The sequence below is a fragment of the Zootoca vivipara genome, chromosome 16 (assembly GCF_963506605.1).
Source record: "Zootoca vivipara chromosome 16, rZooViv1.1, whole genome shotgun sequence".
Classification (NCBI taxonomy): domain Eukaryota; kingdom Metazoa; phylum Chordata; class Lepidosauria; order Squamata; family Lacertidae; genus Zootoca; species Zootoca vivipara.
In genome coordinates, this window is record NC_083291.1 from 39,297,793 (window position 1) to 39,317,063 (window position 19,271).

Genomic DNA, 19,271 nt, shown 5'->3' on the forward strand with positions numbered 1-19,271 from the left:
CCTTTTTTTTTTTTTAAAGAAATTTTTATTGATTTTTACAAGACACAACATATAATATAACACTGTCCCTTCGTTTTCCCTCCACACACGGGTCCACTTCTGCCACCAGTAGGGCCCGTGTGCTTTAAGAATCAAAGGGGTCCAATTTTGAGTTGAGTTCTGCTTCCCCCCTCCCTCCTCCCCCCATATCCCCCCCCTGCCACTGAGAAAACAGGGAGGAAGGAGTTATGGGGATCTGCATCCCCCGACTCTTTCATAATCCTAATAACAAACCTAAAAGAAAAAAAAGGAAAGAAGAAAAAAACAAAAGAAAAGACAAAAGACAAGAGAAGAAATTGGGAAGAATTCAAACTTCCCAGTTCTTATTATTTTAACATCTTAATTGCGACTCCCTCGGTGGTCTTCCTCATGGTTTTCCAACAAAATCTGATTACTTGTGGCGAATTTTCCAACTCAGTTTCAAATCTTAATCTTATAATATTAACTCAATCCTCCTCCTTTTTCATGCTGCCCCCCCACAGGTCCCCTCCTGCCACAAGAGGAACCTGCAGGGCAACAGCACTTCCAAGGTTCCATTTCCTCCTCACCCATCTGGGCACCCCCTGCCACTAAGTGCCTCAGAATAAGGAGAGGAGGATCGGCAGCTTTCTGCCTAAACACCTCACTTAACCTACAATAATTTACAGTCACTTAAAAGTTCTTTCCCAACCATTCTTATACTCCCTTAAGGAAACATACCTTTTTTTCCTTTACTTTTTTGCATTCCATCTCCTCTCCCCAGGTCTTTTTCCCCCAATTGGTTCAGCGTTTCCTTTTTTTTTTTTTTTTAAATATTTTTATTAATTTTCCAATTAAAACCAATTATATCACATTCAATATTTCAAATTATACACATATATATATCAATCAAACCGAATGTTATGCCAAATCATCTGAATAATTTATTTTTGGGTTCCCATGCTTCAAGAAATTGGGAATTCCTCGCAACTGTCCACTGCCGTCTTATTTCTAAAGTTCAAATCGTCCTCCAAGCTCATAATATTCCAAATCTTCCCCTTACAGTCACATAGGTGTTTTCCACTTTCATCCGATTGTTCCAGCTGCTGAGATAAATATCAAACGAAGTTTCACAGATGTTCTTTCTCCTGTGTGAGTTAATCAGTCCAGCCTCCCCATAAATCTTCTTAGTGGAGCTCCCTGTTGCGACGAAGTAGCAGCGCCATCTTGAAAGGCTCAAATCACTTTCATTTTCTCTCATAGCCATGAAGATTTACGATTTATTTATCTTTATAGAATTTACAGCTTTTTCAGGCAGGAGACCCAAACATCCAACCATGAACTCTTGGTAAATTAATGGATCTCCTTGCCCTATAGCTGAACTTAGCTTCAGGTCGCTGCTCCAATTTAAAGTGCGTCACAGCTCATAAATCCTCCGAACGCGTCCAGAGCTCCTTCCGTCTGACTAGGGGGGGGCTTTTCTCATCGGCAACTTCACATCTTTAAGAAATATGCTCAGTAACAACAGCTATGAAGTTCAACTCACACAGTCTTTTGCTTCTCTTTCACTCCAAACAAGCCAGGACATCGCGTCCGGGAAGGTACGAGGCAACAATATGAAGAAAAAATAAAAACTTGCTTCCCTTATCGCTCCGTCCCCATCAATCCTTCTTCCAGATGCCGTACATTCTTTAACTCCTCTCACTCAGCAGCTTAAAATTCTCAGCAGTAAACAGCGCTTCTTCCCCTCCTTCTGAAGTATGTCCATAGATTTAAGCCTAATTATCTTCTTTAACCATGGAAATCCCCGCCATGCAGATTAGCGTCCGGGAGTCCTGGCCGTCGTAAGTGCTCAGCCCAAGCTCCCCCCACTCCAAAAACAGTCGGAGTGGGTCTGGGGGCATCGCGGGCCAGCGGCCCCTCTCCGTAACCCCCGGAGAGGGTAGGGGGTTGCCATTTACTCCCCTAGCAACCGCCAAATTCCTTACGAAGGTCAGAGAGATGGAAAACAGGTCCGCCATTCCTGCAGGCGGAAACCGGAACCCAATTGGTTCAGCGTTTCCATTGTCATGCCAAAATTTCGAAAACCGTCTTTCAGAAACCAAAGCAATACCTCTTAACTAAAATTTTTACCCCACACCCATTCTTTCCCAAATCCATCTCCAGACCTTTGCCCCCCCCTTCCCCTGTCCTTCCCATCCCACAGAAACCCCACTCCACATTTTAACCCCTCCAGGATCTTCAATTCCATTAGACTTTAAGTCCCTTTGTCTCTCATCTTCTTGTTCTGCTTGTTTTTCTTCCTTTTGAAAATCATAATTTGCTTCATCCCAAACAAATTTGTCATAGTCCCAGTCCTCTTCCAGTTGTTTCTTGTCACACACAGTCTCAGAGTCAATAGTCTCCAAATTAAAGTTAACCTCTAAGTCCTGGACTTGGGCTTCAGTCTCGACTGGTGGTGAGTTGGGATGTTGCCGTTCCTTGTAGAAATCTTCCCATGACAGCAAGTAGTTTAGCACAGTCTCCTGGAAGGCTCGAGAAAGTTTTGTTTTCATACCTCTCGTAACCGCAGATAAGCAGGGAGTAGGGAACAATAGGTGCTGGAAAATTCCTTTCTCAGACGGTCGACTCCATTTTGGCTGTTCTTTTTCTTAGTTCTTAACACAGTCCCAAATCCATTCTTACTTCCAATTAAAATAGTTCTTTCACAATTTCAAACAGTTTTTCCTGTTCACAGCAGTGCAATCAATCCACCCGGTCTTTTGACAATTTGACAGCTTTTTGACAGCTGTCAAAACGCTCTTCCCCTTAATGCCGCTGTACCTCAAGGGGTGCCGGACTCGGGGGCTGAGATGGTTCCAAATAGTCTTTTTTCCCTCTCGGGTCCACAGTTTCAAATTCTTTTGTTATTCGGCTTAGGATTTTTTTTCCAAACGCCTCCCAGTTTCCCATTAGGAAGAGACCGGCTTCCGTTTCTTTAAAGTCTCTCCTATTTTCCAATCGGCAAATTTAGGATCCAAATCAAAGTTCCACTTACTTCTTAGGAATCTTTAGTTTCAAATCGGAAGAATCCGCCGCTTGCCGGGTCAGGACTCGGAGCTTCGCTTCCCGGAGGTAAGATGTGGCCCAAAATGGCTCCCGTGGTTCAACCCCGCCGGCTCACGATCGCTCTATTGAGCTCTCGGGCGGCGGGGGATCCGCCAAACGGAGCGGCCGCTAGGCTCCTAAGTCATCGGAACTCTCGATCCGATGTTTTTACGGGGAGTCCGCTCGCTCTGCGGACTTCCCCCCCCTCCGAGAAGCCAGGGACCTCGGCATGCGAAGTCCCTGCGTCCTTCTCACCGCCGCGACGAACCGGAAGTCCCCTGCCGCCACTCTTTCCGTCTGCTCACCCACCCTCACACCCATGACTGAGCAGGAACCCCCATGGCAACTGGCTCTTTTGGGTTGCTGTGCATAAACACACTGATTCTAGCCTGTTGTTGTTGTTGTGAAAAGATTACAACATGCTGAAACACCTATACTTTGCATAAAGATCTGGAGGAGATATTTTTTGCAGTTTGCTGTGCTTCTTTAAAATAATGTACACACAGCTTACTCTGCAGCTTGGTGGGGTCCAAGGAACCTGTTGGGAGAATAAGGGCAGGCAGCTTCTCAGACCAACCAAGCAGCACAGAGACCGCAAAATAGGACAGCAAGTGCAAATGCTCCACCCATAAGTCCAGACTGAATGCTAATTTAGAATCTTGCAATCTCATGGCCTCATTTTATAAACAAAAGGGGGAAAGCCACCCTTTCCCCCGCAAAGGCCACTTCCCTTCCCGCCATCTCCAGAATTACTGGATTGCTGTCAAGATACTTCTCAGAAATTTTGAGCATTTGGCCTTCCAGCCTCTTCACTCCATTCTCTTTCTAGGGCTAAGAATAGACTCCAGGTGCCCTGAAAGCTAGTCTGAATGGCCTTGAGTATTCAAAGCAGCTTAGGAACCCTATGAAAGCCTTTCAGCATCTTCTGCTCTCACATAGCCACATCACAATTGTTAAATGTGGATAAGTTCTAAATCATAACCAGGTATTAAGAAGACTATCTATCTATCTATCATCTATCTATCTATCTATCTATCTATCTATCTATCTATCTATCTATCATCTATCTATCTATCTATCTATCTATCTATCTATCTATCTATCATCTATCTATCTATCATTGGATGTATGCCTCCCAGGATCCCACAATGCATCTCATATGGATAGGATGGATTCTCTATGACCCCCCAAATGCTGAAATAATACCAAAACCCACAGAATGGGAAATCGACCCAAGGCAGCCTTATGTTGAGATGGTGCTGTCCTGTACCGAGAGTACCTGGTGGGCATGGGCACGGCAGGGGGCGCCACGAACCAAGAGGGATCTACCAGCATCACTTCTCCATCTGCAAAATGGAGCCACAAATTGCTCCAAATTTAAAATTATACAACAGCACAGTCCTAAAGGTCACTAATGGAGGAAGGAGGGAGAGGTCCCTGCAGCCAGAGGCGGCGGCAAAAGGGGACATCTATTCCTTCTTTGCTCCAATGAGAGAGAATTATCTACAGAGCCACCCATAGAATGACATAATTCCAAAGGGTGTATTGAGGAAACAAGAGGACTTTGGATGGGGTATATCCACACCCGTCCCTGACACACGCTGTTTCCCCCCTTCTCCATTGTTGGAAAATCACCAGAATATGTACAATGGCAGAGTTTTCCACCCGCGTAAGGCCCTGATGGAGGGGTACCTTCCTCCTCCTCCACTTCTTCCTGAAGCCCCCTCAGGCAGCCTCAAGGTTTGCTTTCTTGCACTTGTATGTTAAGTATGGTATATAAATAATTAATAATATTATTGCAGCTCTCTGTTAAATGGCCCTCCTCCTTTATGCCCTGTTCATGATGCCGGCCAATGCATTTATGAGCCGTTAGGATGCTCATGAAGGTCCAAAGCCACATGGACAGGTAGGGAACTGAGTCACATGCAGGGTGGGAATAAACTAAAACTTTTAAGTGTGGTATGTGTGGGCATGGGTGTACACGGGTGAACATGTACACACCAGTTATACGCACAAGAGCAAGCAACAGTTTGGTTTGGATTGCTGAGGGCAGATTCATGTGTCCAAATGATCACACATAACTCTCACCCTGAAGACCCAAAGAGAGACATGAGACTTTTCTAGAAACCGAGCCTGTGCTTTGCAACTCATTTGCAAAACATTCTGGCTTGGTGTCATTGGGCTGCAGCCCAGGAGGAGTCTTGGACTGGGTCATTCCCATTTCTGGGAAAAGGATTTCATGTGGGGCCTCCTCCTCCTTGGAACAGGCTGATTCATGCAGCTGGAAAAACTGGAGAGGCAGAGCCGGGTCCTTCCCTGCCCCCCCCCTGCTACCTCCCTGTCACCCTGCTTTGCTGGTGCCCCAGCATTCCTGCTGCCCCTGCCCTGCTCATCACACCCCCAATGTTCCATCAATGCTATGGGTCCCACTATCTCTGCTTGGGGCCCCAATCAAGCCCCCAATTGTAGCCATGATGCCCTGCGGATGGGTCAGGCTGAGGACGAGGCAGCGGAAACTTGGGGGCAGCCGAGCCGTCCTGTTGACAACACACAGCAAGTGCACAACAAGGCGCTGATTGTTTGGGACCCAGATTCCAGAGGAGTGATGGCAGCTCAGGCTGCAGAATGACTGCAAGAGCTCCCAGAACAAGTCTGTTTCACAGAGTATAAAGCCAAAGAGAGGGAACTGCAAAGGACTTCCTCTATTGCCAGTCCAGCCGCATCTTGGCTCTGGGCCCACCGAGGTAGGAGGGGCTGCTCAGAGTGGCAAGGAAGGAACATGTGACACTGTAGAGACAGAGGCTGTGTACACACTTTACCTTTTAAAGCAGGCATCCCCAAACTTCGGCCCTCCAGATGTTTTGGGCTACAATTCCCATCTTCCCCAATCACTGGTCCTGTTAGCTAGGGATCATGGGAGTTGTAGGCCAAAACATCTGGAGGGCCGCAGTTTGGGGATGCCTGTTTTAAAGCATGTTTCAAGCAATTTCCCCACAAAGAATCCTGGGAAACAATCCTTAGGCAAGAACCAGCTGCCCAAATATAAGATAGGAGACATCTGGCTTGCCAGTAGTAAATGTGAAAAAGACCTAGAGGTCTTAGTAGACCACAAGCTGAACATGAGTCAACAGTGTGATGCAGCAATAAAAAAAGCTAATGGTATTCTAGGCTGCATCAACCAAAGTCTAGTATCCAGATCAAGGGAAATAATATAGTCCTGCTCTATTCTGCCCTCATCAGACCACACTTGGGGTACTGTGTCCAGTTCTGGGCATCACAATTTAAGAAGGATATTGACAAGCTGGAACATTTGCAGAGGAGGGAGACCAAAATGAGAAAGGAAACCAAGTCTTAAGAAGAACAGTTGAAGGAGCTGGATATGTTTAGCCTGTAAAAGAGGAGAGTGAGATGAGATAGGATAGGATAGGAGAGTGAGAGGAGATAGAATAGCCATCTTAAATATCGAAAAGTGTTGGACTCTCCTTCCTTGGAAGTTTTAATGCAGAGGTTGGATGGCCATCTGTCATGTATGATCTAGTTGAGATTCCTGCATGGCAAGGATTGGACTAGAATTCTACGATTCTATGAGTCTAAGCGTAGTTTAAGGGTCCTGGGAATTGCAGTTCTGTGATGGGTAAACTACAGTTCACGGGATTCTGCTTGAGAGAGGGGGAGCCATGTGCTTTAAAATGTGTGGTATGTACCCAGCCAGATAACCTTTCAGGTTAAACACTTGCTCCTCTCAGCCTACTTGCATTCAATCTCACTCATTACACTCATTAACAACCCTAAATGCTTGTGACAGGTGAATCTTCCCCCAGGTGAATTAACATCCAGTAGACAAGCAAAGGAGACCTCCTGCAAGGTGCCCTCTCCCCAGGACTCCAAAATAGCCTGTCTCCTTGAATGTAACAACACCCACACCCACCCCAAAGAAGCAAGTGTGACATAGTGCGTGGAATGCCAGCAGACCTGTTACCCATCCATTGCAAGCTGGAAACAATGAACTTTTGCCCAACCAAGCCAAGAGAGGAAACAAAAACAAAAAGTGGGCAATAGCTTCTCAGATTGCAGCCCTCCTTCCTTTGCTCCATACAAGTGCATGGCTCAGAAAGTCTCCACTGGCCATGAACAAGCATGGGAAAGAAAGAAACCCTATCATTCCTCAAAGCAAGGGAAGGTGTGTTGTCTTCATCATCACACACATATGCAATTGCACTGCCTTCGTTCATTTTGGTGGAACTGACGAGTTAGGAAGATGCTTCAAAAGGCAACACAACTGACACTCCTAGGTGTGGAGGTGGGAGAAGGTGACTGAGGTGCCAAGAGGCTGGAGGCAGCCCTCCTGTGCTGTGTTAGAAATCAGCTAGGCACCAGGCACATTTTGTGATTGGCGCAAGTCCAATCGAGGCCACATGGAGATCTCGGGATGCCAGGTGGGTGACTGGGGAAAGCAAAATGTCACTTAGGGAAAGATCTGAAATACTTTCCTTGAAGCTTGGATTTGTTTTATTATGGGTTGTTTTATTTGATGTTTTAATGTGTTGTGAACTGCTTTGAGATTTCCCCCTCTTTAAGATATAAAGTGGTATAGAAATGAAATTAATAATAAGAATAAATTCCACTGCCAAAAAGGCATCTAGACATTCCTCTCTGGTGACTCATTAGATTATATACCTGAGTTTCTAACACTGGACCCAGAGTCCCATGCTCAGCTTCCCCCTCCCCAGCCCTGAATACTACCCTCCCTGCTGCTGCCATTGCTGTCCTATAAAACCCCCCTTTAGAGGGCTGGGTCTCTGCCCCTGCCCACTTACTTTTTGTAACCCTTTGGGTAATACATGCTGGAAAGCAATGCCAGGCTCCAACCACTGGCCATTTTTATTTGCCCAGAAAGCTTGGAGCCCCACTTCTAGAGAAATTTTAGATGGTGGGCAATGCACAGTGCAGCTTGCTGACACTCTCATCAAGGCACCTTGGCTGTGAGGCCCCAGATTGTGGCCCCAAAGTCTGCACTTAACAGCTTTACTGGGGGCAAATTTGATATTTGAGCTAACCCTGAGTCTCTGTCCTACCTCCTCTGGAGGCCTGGGGATTGCCACAAGGAGAGGCAGGGTGTAGAGGGTGGTGTGCAAACGTTACATTCAGTAAGAAATCTCAGGATACCATAATTTGGTTGAATGGCTTTTGCTCAGGGTCAGAAGCAAGTTGAAAACATGTTGGTGTCTCAGCAGTAATTAATTCCAGATGGCACCAATACTAGACACCTCTGCTAATTAATATGGGCTGTAAGGTTCACTGGCATGAATGGAAGCTGCTAAGACTTTGGATCTTCTATAGTTCAGTGTTACCTCAGCCAGAGACCTTCCCAGTGCATTGTAGCCTATGGCTTGGATTTGTCCTGTATGATGTAGAAACCTTGCTTTTTCTCAAGGCAGAGATCAGCCTTACAAATTAGACAAGAGCCTCACATACATTTTTACTAGCCCCTTGCCCCTACTATGTGAGTCACTTGGAGCTGGAGCTTGGACTGGAGCTAGCCAGCTCTCTTTCAGTGATCTAAGCTTCCTTACTTCATCACCTTTATTGCAGCACTTAATTGCCAGAGGTGACCAAGCAACTGGCTATTTACAATGGTGGCAGGGTTTTCAGCTCTGTGTTTCCAGCTATCTTCTCTGAAGCCCCTTCGGTTTGCTTGTGGTTTGCTGGCAAGTCAGTGGTCCAGTCTTTGAGGAGAAAGGGCCCTTCCCACATCATCACACTACAGAGCGGACTGGGCACCCAGACACCTCCATCCCCAGTTGCCTCTGGAAGCTGGAACAAAAGGCCACACTCCTCTAACAAGGCCTTGTGCTGCTAAGTCAAAAGAAATTGGCTTGTTTGGAAACATCCTTTTTATATACAACTAGCTGGCCAGGCTAGTTGTATATAAACAGGCTAGTTGGGACCCAGGTGGCGCTGTGGGTTAAACCACAGAGCCTAGAGGGCTTGCCGATCAGAAGGTCGGCGGTTCGAATCCCCGTGATGGGGTAAGCTCCCATTGCTCGGTCCCAGCTCCTGCCAACCTAGCAGTTCGAAAGCACATCAAAGTGCAAGTAGATAAATAGGTACTGCTCCAGTGGGAAGGTAAACGGCGTTTCCATGTACTGCTCTGGTTCACCAGAAGTGGCTTAGTCATGCTGACCACATGACCCGGAAGCTGTCTGCGGACAAACACCAGCTCCCTTGGCCTATAGATGAACGCCGCAACCCCAGAGTCGGGTCACGACTGGACCTAATGGTTAGGGGTCACTTTACCTTTTAGCTGGCCAGGCCACACGTTGCTGTGGCTCATCCCTGTGATTCTCCCCACGCTGTCCCGATCCATGACCTATCCCGTCCCCTCCTGCCCCCAACCCACACCCAGGTGAGTCCCCACCTCCATTCTGCCTAGTCTGTAAAGGCGAGCCTCCGTTCGGCCTAGTAGCTGCAGTACCAGTGTGGCCGCTGCTAGAGGGCGCTGTATTGCAACCTCTTCTGCCTTCTATTTCCCAGCTTCCCCGGCCCTCTGATTTCAGGGTTCCAAACTAGTGGGTTTTACCTGGTTTTTGTGGCACAGGTGTGACATGTGGGTGATCTAAGCACATGGAAACACTCTGATATCCCCATGTGACGCTGTGGCCAAATTTGAGCGCGATCAGGCAAGTGGTTTCGGAGAACGTCGCGGCCTAACAAACATGGACCTTCTACATTTTTATATATATAGATGCATTTTTATATAGATAGATATGAGTGAAGGACTTTAAGGAACAGCAGAGGGGGAAGAGACTGAGAATCCAGCTCTTTTCCCATCCCATCCTCTGAGTTTATTCCTGCAGGTGCTGAGTGGGGGCAGGGGGACACACAGAGAGAGACTCTCGGCAGGCAAATATAGCAAGATTAAAAAGAGATGCAGGGAGGTGAGTCACTATGGGTCTGGTTACAGGGATGGATGTGCAGGTGCAGCCCTGGGTGCGGCAAGGAAACTGGGGGTACAACGGCTGTGCCAGGCAGCAGCAGCGGCAGCAGTTCTGGATGAAACCCCCAGGCCCTGAGGTAGCTGCAGGTGCCAAAAAACCCAGCCTCCTCCTTCCCTCTCCCTATCCCAAACAAAACCCTAAAGAGTGTCTGAGTCTCCACTCCTGCTGCACTGAGAAGCTGAAGGCTGGGGACAAAGCAGGAGAGAGACAGAGAGAGAATCCCAGGAACAAAGAGCTTTTCATGAAAAAGGCAGGAAAGAGAAATGACTCGGTTCTAATGCGGATGGAAGAGGTGAGAGAGCTGGAGTGACAAGAAGGAGAAGAGTGTGGGGTGTTTGTCAAACCTGTAGGGAGGAGGGGGCAGATCAGACAGCAGGGAGGGTTTGGGGTCAGGGCCGAGGGCTTCCATGCAGCTGGGTAGAGCCGGCCTTGATATTTCTCTCCATCCTGCCACCAGCTCTATTGACAAGGTGGATTGATGAGGAACATGCCAGACCATAATTCCTCGTTGCCTGGGCAACATGCCGCTGCTATCCGTCCCTCTCCCCGCCACACAGCTCCTGCCTCAGACAGATTCCTCCTGTAAATCAATTGCCACCTGCTGCCCCTCTTCCCCTCCCCTCCCCACCCACCCACCCCCTCCATGTCAGGGCGGGAGGGGGGGAGAAAGAGAGGCAGGCTGGGGGCATCCAGGGTTAACTTCCACAGCTCCGGGAAGGGGGATTTTTTAATCATTTAGGAAAGGTTGGGAATCAAGCTCCTGACCTAGGTAGGGTGCACACACCCCACGGGATATTCTCCTACAGAAGTCCCATTGAAGTGAATGGAAAGTGCTGGGGGAAACCACAGCCATGCTCTGAGGATGACAGACAAGGGTTTTTTCCTCAATAGAAATTCAAGAGCAATTACCCAGATACCGGAATTATGTGTTTCAATGTTAATACTCTCTCTTGTTATTAGGCTGGTGAAAGTGATAATTAAATAGCATCTCTCCCTAATAAGGGAGCCAGCCAGACAGCAAAACAATATTGCAAGCTGCCAAGGGGTGGGGGGATGAATCGCATGGCAAAATGTTTTCCCTCCCCATCTTCTGACTGCCATAAAATCAAAATCAGATTTATTCCAGCTGAGATTTGGGGTTATTTAACTTCCCAGGATACGATGCCTATTCATGCTGATCTGCCCAACATTTGGGGAATCTCAGGGCCTTCATCTTTCAGGGAAGAAAATGCCATTAATTTTCATTCATTTTTCTAACTACTTACTTGATTGCAGGAGGGATTTATGTCCGGTGTGTGTGTGTGTGTGTGTGTGTGTGTGTGTGTGTGTGTGTGTTTAATTGACTGCAGTTGTGCTGTGTCCGGTAGAAATCCAAGGATTGGAGTGTTCACGAATGCTTTTTTCCAGCTCTGAGGATTTCTTGGTCAGCAGGTGTTCAGCCCAAAATATTAGACTTCTGCTGTGAATATTCTGGGTTGCATTTCCCAGTAAGAGATTTCTCCCTAGCAAGGGCATATCCCCATTTAAGCTCATAAATTATTTTCCTCTTGTTGGAATCTAAGGAGAATTCAAGGCGATTAAGAGGGAGAGGGGACTTGTCTTCCTGATCCCTGCTTTTTTGCTATATATAAAAGTTGATCAAATTGAGAGGGAAGAAACTTTAATGCCTTCCTCTCTCAGAAGCAGCCTTTGCCAACCTGGTGCCCCCCAAGTGGATGGGACTTGTAGTCCAAAGCAACTGGAAGACTTCAGGTTGGTGAAGGCTTCCTGGGATTTTGCTCCCCTAGATGGGGCAAGAGGAAGAGGGTGTGTGCTTGGATTGGTCAGGTGTAGTCCCCCCCCCCCAAGATGATGGTGATGGTGAACTGGCCTTACCCTGTTCTCTGAATGAGTGAGCAGTGCTTGCTTTCCTAAACAGCAGCTTGCTTAGACAGTTGCACCTCCTAAGTGCAATTTTTTTATTTACCTCTGTAAAGAAATGTAAATGATTCGGTGGCAAGGGAACAGCACTCTGCACATGTTCAAAGCACTCAGTTTTTAAATTGTTGGTTTGTCATCAAATTAATGGGTTCTGAAAACAGGTTCTGGGGCTGAGCCCTGGTGGCTCTGCTTTGATTCCAGTACCGCACTGGGAGCAGGGATGCCTCCTTGAATAAAGTATTGGGGGGGGGGAGCTAAGCCCCGCCTCACATAACAGACCACAAGATGAGGCACGAGCACACCATTTGAATGGCAATGCCCATCAACTTGTGTGGGGGAGGCTGGCCCTCTCAAATATTTTATTGGGGAGGGGAAAGGAGCTTGGTCCCGTAGGAGTTGGCTCCTGCAGTTGGGGGGGGCAGAAGAAGGAGCCAGGTACAAGCAGAGCCTTTGCTTGTGCCCAAGAGCACACAACCAAGTCCACAGACACTTCATCAATCTCAGCAAGCCTGTGGCATGAAAAAAACACACACACCACAGCACCCAACTCTTGTATGCAGCAGTTCATTTTCAAATAGAGAGGGGCCTGGGCTCATTTGAAGCCTCTCACCTGGCAGCCAGGGGTGGGAGGTAAGACAGATGTAGGCAATGAGGTGCTCTCTTCCTTTGATATTGCTCCAGTGTCCTCACACCTGAAGGATGCCAGCCTCACCCTACAGCTTTTAGGGCTGAGCCTGGGAGAGCGGTTGATCCCACTCAAACCTCTCAAACACTCCATGCATGCAAAGCACAATGCCAAGACCTGAACAGCAGATTTCCACAACCTCCCCCCCCCCGCAATGTTTTGGGGCTGATGGGAGTTGCAGTTCAAAACATCTAGTAGGTGCCAGGTTGGCACAAGAACACATCCTGGAAATTCTTTACTTCTAGGAAACACCTCCACGAAGGCACTAGGCAAGCACTGCAGGCCTAGCCTGTGCATATGCCACCACCCATCATATCTGTACCGTACAATATGAGAGGCACATACAACCCTTTTCGCCTATACACAAAACCTGTCTCTCTGCTCACCTCCAGCTCTCTCCTCCACATACAATTGACCGCACACTTGGGTCTGAATAACGCACTCATCACATGCACACCAGCATTATGTTTCAATAGCCATGAATCCATCACCGGACTTACACCAAACCCTTTGAGAAGACCTAGAAACCCACCAATCATTCACACACACACACATGTACTGTAGTTACATTACCTTGTTGCACATGCCTGCAAAGCAGCTTTTCACAGACATATAAGATTGCGGACCTCAGGCTCGTGTCCACCGCCAGCACTGCCCCCCCCCAGAGAGAGACACAGCAGCAACACCATATGCACAAAACCCCAAGCACCAGGGGCCCCCTGCCCCTCCCTATTCTGCACAACACAACACAGCCCCCCTCTCTCACACACACATACCCCATGCGATCAACATTCCTTCTCACCTGCAAAATTTCTGTTATTCACATATAGCCAACTCACACATGCATTTCAAGCTGTGCATGTGCAACCCACAACCTGTACACACACACACACACACACACACACACACAGTACCCATCTTCCAGTCCTTACTCACAATGATTTCATTCCTGCTGCTCAGTGCTATTTACAATTCTTCCAGAATAGCACACCCTTGCACAACGCCTCCAAAACAGAGCGATGCTCAGAGTAACTACTTCCCACACACAACAGTCTGATACCTTCTCTCAGACACATGCAAACTGTTGTTTTAAAGACCTCCCATCTTGCCTTCCATGGATGCAGAAATAATTGAAAAAGATGTGCTGCTTGAAGCAGCAGTCCAAATGGTACCCTCCCTCCCACCAACAATTTAAATATATATATGATACATTAAATAATTAACTACTTGCTGCTCTTTAATGGCCGCTGCCCAAAACCTGCCGCCTGAGGCAGACCATCTCACACTGCGTAATAATGGTCAGGCTGGTCTTCTACCGATGACAGGAATGGTAGAGCCTTCTGTTTTAGGCACAGATCCAGCTGCCACACCCTTTCGATACTCTCCCTCCCTCTCCCCCTCCAACCATAATTCAACATCTTTGCCCACAAGCTGCCCGCGATTCCCACAGCATCCTTGCCAGCACACAATGCTTCCCCTTCTCACACACCCGAGGTCCACAGCGTGCCCTTTCCCCCACATACAGGCACATGCTCCATCCTCCTTAGTGCAGATGTACACAGGAGAGACACATCATCACTCACCATTCTGCTATCCTTCCTCCCTACCCACACACCCATCTCCCTCCCTCTCTCTCTCACACACACACTGTCTTGACACAACCCTTCTAGTGCACACAACTCATTCTGAAGACAATCTTGCCTCAGCTTCCACTGCTGGAATACTCCCCTTCCTCACGCAAGCCCTCATCCTGGAATACAATGGTGCACACATCTGTTTCCCTGACACATCCCCATCCTTGGCACATATTCTCACACTCAAGGAGCCCTGCTACCTACCTCCCTCTGGCCTCTTTCTCTCTCACACCCCTTATTACTGCCCCCCAAAAGACCCCCATGCATCTTCCTCTGAGAGGAAAGAGCTAAAGATGGCATGCACCTAGAGATTTTGACACACACACCCCGGCCCCGCCATCTTCTCCAGCACATCTCTTGGCCCTTACATTCCCATGCTCCCTCCCCGCAAGGGGTCCCTTTCCCTGCACCCTCTAGAGGGTCTCCCCTTCTCGGCCCCTTCTTCCCTGGTTCCCTCCCCTGGATTCTAACCCCACGGACACACACTGAGCCCGGGAGGGGTCCTCCTGAGACCCACAGCCACCACCCCATGTCCCGCAACTTCTCTTATAGGCAGATGGGGGTCGAAGGCGGGGAGGGGGCGGGCGGGCTGCACCAACCTAATTCTTCTAACCGGGTTGTACGTGTTCCCCTAAGGTAACCCCTCAGTTCTCCTTTATACCCCAAATTCAGAAGAGCCCCCCACCTCCAGATCCTGACAAAGGCGGGAAGAGGGACAGCTCTCTCAGCCAGAGAGGACCCATCCTCTCCCCACAACCCCACGGCTCCTGCAGAGGCTGGGGAGGGGGTCCCCGCGGCAGTCCCTCCTGCCTCCTACCTGAGCCGCGCCCGTCACTCCGCTCGCCCCGCAGCCGCCGCCTCGCCGACTCCTGCTGCTCCTGCTGCAGAGCCGGATCGATGTGACATAATCGGCGGCGGCGGCGGCGGCGAGAGTCCCCTCCCTCCCCGCCCCGCCCTGCCCACTCCCTCCGCCCTCCTCCCCTCCTTCCCTGGCTCTGGTTGGGCCCCAAAGCTGGACGGGGAGGAGAGGGGAATAAGGTAGGCATCGGCTGGGGCGGGGGGGGGGAGAGAAGGGAGTGCCCCCACTCCACTCCCCGGCCCTGCGCTAAGGAGAGTTGGGGGGCGGAATGGGGGGGAATGAGCGCAGCCTCTCCTCCTTCTCCACTTTTCTTCCACCGCTTGGACGGGAAGAGGGGGTGCCCTAGCGGAGAGTTTGCACCTCAAGGTTCTGACGCCGGACGCCTGGGTCCACCCCCCCACCCCCCAGAGCCTGGGGGGGGAGGAAATGGGCCGCAGCAGGGATGCCAGCAACGGCATCCAAAAATCTTTGGGTTTCTGCTCGCATCTTGGAGGAGGAGGAGGGAGTAGGGCGAGATACGCTCAGAGAGACATATTTTAATTGATATGTAGATAAATGTAGCCAAGACCTTCTCCTTAGCTGGGCTTGTGGGAGGGGGAAGAAAATTAGGAGTCTCAAAACGGGATTCGGAAGAGATATTTGAAGGTCACAAGCCCCACATCTTCCAGTCTCCCCCCCCCAATACACACACTTTTAGAGGGTGCCCTTTTGGTGCCACCTTTGCGTATGTGTGAGAGTTGACAAAAGCAAAACGTTTCTTAATAAAACGTCGAAAACACTCAGAAATTAGGAATTTCGAAGGGAGCGCTTTCGGCAAATCTTATGAGTCTTGATTAAGAAGGTACCTACAAAGGGAGACATCATGGGTTAAAGGGGTACAAGTTGGCATAAAGGAGCCCTGGCTTCCCTGGAGGGACCACAACCAACCCAGATTCGAGGGGTGCCGGGTGCTGTGATTTCAGAGCCAAAAAGTGCCTGGCCTTTCTCTGGCCTGCCAAAGTGGCCGGCGTGCCGAATGGCTGTGGCGGAACGCAGCCAACGGACGGAGCCACGCCACCTTCCTCCTCCCCTCCCTGATGCCAGGAGGGTGGGAGACGCCAGCTTGGCTCCTCTGTATCTGATACTAGGCCAGGGAGCAGGGGCATGGCTGTTCACACAGGCAGAGAGAGAAATGGATCCTGGCGCCTGTAGGCTTTCGATGTGCAAAGCAGCGTGGTGAAGGATGGAGGAGGCATGAGAGGAGGAGGAGGAGGAGGAAGATGAAGCAGAAAAGGCAAGCACCTGGGGCACGCCAACGACAGAGATGAGGAAAGCATAGGAGGAGGAGGAGGAGCTACAGGTGGCGCCAGGCGACTCCAGCACCTGATATACGGCTGGTCACAGGGTTTGGGTGACCCGACCTGAGCAGCTTCTCCCCAGGGCAGGAGCTTTCTCAGGGCACGCAAATGATGAACTCTGAAGATCCACAGCACCGCAGGAGGCTTGCAGGGCAGGTGGGCTCATCCCAGAGGAATGTGGTGGCATCTTTGTCCACACCTGAGGAATCATAGACTAAAACAAGGGTGGGGAAAGCTCTGGCCCTCCAGGTGTTGTTGGGCTACAGCACCCAGCCAGCATGTCCAATAGTCAGTGGGGGATGGGAGCGGCAGCCTGGCAACATCTGGAAGGGTGCCAGCTCCTCAGCACGCACGCGCACACACACACACACACACACACACACACACCGCTGGTTGGTTGAGTCTTAAATCAAATTCCAAGCAGCTGCTTCAGATCTAGGAGAGCCTCAAGACCCTTTTCCTCCCACTAGTGGCTAAATGCACAGCATGAGCCAAAACCCTGGGTCAAGGAGCCTTAGAACCCATCTAGTCCACCCCCTTTTCTTAGGGCTTCCTTTTACAGACAATCGGTCCACAGCTAAAGCAGGGGTGAGGAACGTGTTCCAGCACATTGTACAAAGGAAATATTTGCATGTGTTGCTCCACCCATTTTTGGTTCTGGCCCCGCCCACAATGGAAAGGGAACCTTGGAAGTTTCCTCAGAAGGGAATTCATTCACTTTTATTTGTTTCTATTCATTTTATTTCTATACTGATTTGTATTTTTTTGGGGGGGGGGAATCTCAAAGCGGTTAACAACCTACATAAAACTATCAAATAAAACAACCCAGAAGAATAAATTACGGAAGAAAGTTGGGTATAAAGTATACATTCAAAGCAACATAATTAACAGGAAACTAAATATTATCTTTGACCAAACTGCGGGAGGCAGTGGAAGACAGGAGTGCCTGGCGTGCTATGGTCCATGGGGTCACGAAGAGTCGGACACGACTAAACGACTAAACAACAACAACCAATATTATCTTAAATATTTCAAAATAAAACTTTGCAGAGGATGTCAACTGCAGAATCCACATTTAAGGCAGCCAAGTTAACAAAACAAATTATCTTAGATGTTTAAGTGGAAGCGCGGGCTCAATGACCTGAGAGGCAGCCAAGATGGTCTCTGGCCTCTTCAGCAGCCTCTGCCTTTGTAGCAGGAGTCAGTCCAGGCCCTCCCCTCGCAGGCCAAGTGGGGAAAGGGCCTGCAGGGCAGAGAGCAGGTCTTCTGGCCCGGGACTCACAGCCAAGGCCTAGATCTAGACCAAAATGGCTTTCCATAACTGGCAGAAGCTTTCTGGGACCTTTTGTAGCAACATTCACTTTCTCAGCCCTTCTCTCTGAGATCCTTTTGACTAGAAGTGCCAAGCTGAGCCAAAGGTTCTCCACAGACATGCGACCCCTCAGCCAGCATCCTCTTGAACATCATGGGCTTTGTGAGGAAACATGGGAATGTTTCACAGCCTCCTCCCCAGACATACTTCTCCCCTGCTTGCAAAGTCAGGCTCGCTCTCTGCCAAACCTGGGACCCCCTATTCCCCAACCCCCCAGCTTCATAACATGCCACCAAGAGGGCAGGTGGCATGTAGGTTTAGGTTAGGGTTGGGTTGGGTTAATCAGATCAGATGAATGAACCGCTCCCCACAACAAAAGTCCCAAAGCGATTTATGATAATGAAATACAGTTACCATAGTGAAAAATGCACAAGCCGCTCGGCATTATACAGCCCAATCCCACTGGTGGTTATTCAAAAATAAGTTCTCAGTGTGGCTTACTCTCAAGTTAAGAGTACCTGCTGACCATCATTATTTTGTGGGAGGGATTCAAGCACATTAAAAATTTAGGTTTGTGCAATTTATGTGGATTAAAGTTCTATTAATATAGCAAATCCACTTTAAATAAATAAATAAGTGAAAATTTTGTGGTGAGGAAAGCAGCTGGGAAATACACTGAAAAGTGCGGGATGAACAAATAGCGAATGGGAAAGATGTATAAACATCCCAGAATGAAACGAGGAAGAATGCTTCTCATGTAGCCTCTCCACAAACAAATCAGAATGGATGTTCCAGACCTTTTGCAGATAAACCAGACCATCTGGTTTAGGTTAGGCGCCCTAAATGTGGACAAGACTGCAACCGTATTCTTTAATCTAATCCTAGTCCTACCCCAAGTATAAATTGTTTGTCTGTATTCCTCCTAAATCCATCACAGCTGGCTTTAAAGAAACACACACTTCCCAAGTCTTATCCCTGAAAATAGAACTTAGAATTTAATTTGCTCAAAAAAAATTATCCTAAGATTTCTCCTCTGTGAATGTTGTTGAGTAACCAGCTGATATACTCTAAAGTCTTTGTTTATTTGACTTTGATTTTGACATCTAATTGTATTGGATTTCCATATTTGACAACTGACATGTAAATGGTATGTTATATTCAAGAGTGGACAGAATTTTTATGTTTTGTCGCATGGTGGCATGAATGCTCTGATGCTACTATCATATAATTTTGCAAAAATACCCACCGTCTATTACACAATGGTCTGAGGACCTCATGAACATATTTCAGGTTAGTTTTCTGTGGATACCTATCTGGACATTTGGGGGGCTTACATGAACATATCTATATTTAACTTAGGATGCATGTACTGTGTGCTTATTGTATTCAGATTGTGACCTGATCTCAGCTTTTTTGCTACTCTTTAGTATTATTTATGTTCT

General features: G+C 48.4%; 1 protein-coding gene across 1 annotated transcript in view; it reads right to left on the reverse strand.

Annotated features, from left to right (window-relative positions):
• L1CAM (L1 cell adhesion molecule) overlaps positions 1–15,200 on the reverse strand; it is a 108,625-nt gene extending 93,425 nt beyond the window's left edge. Inside the window, 1 exon segment of the mRNA XM_060268696.1 lies at positions 15,139–15,200. The gene's annotated coding sequence lies outside the window, so the exon portion shown is untranslated.
• Between the last annotated feature and the right edge of the window lie 4,071 nt (positions 15,201–19,271).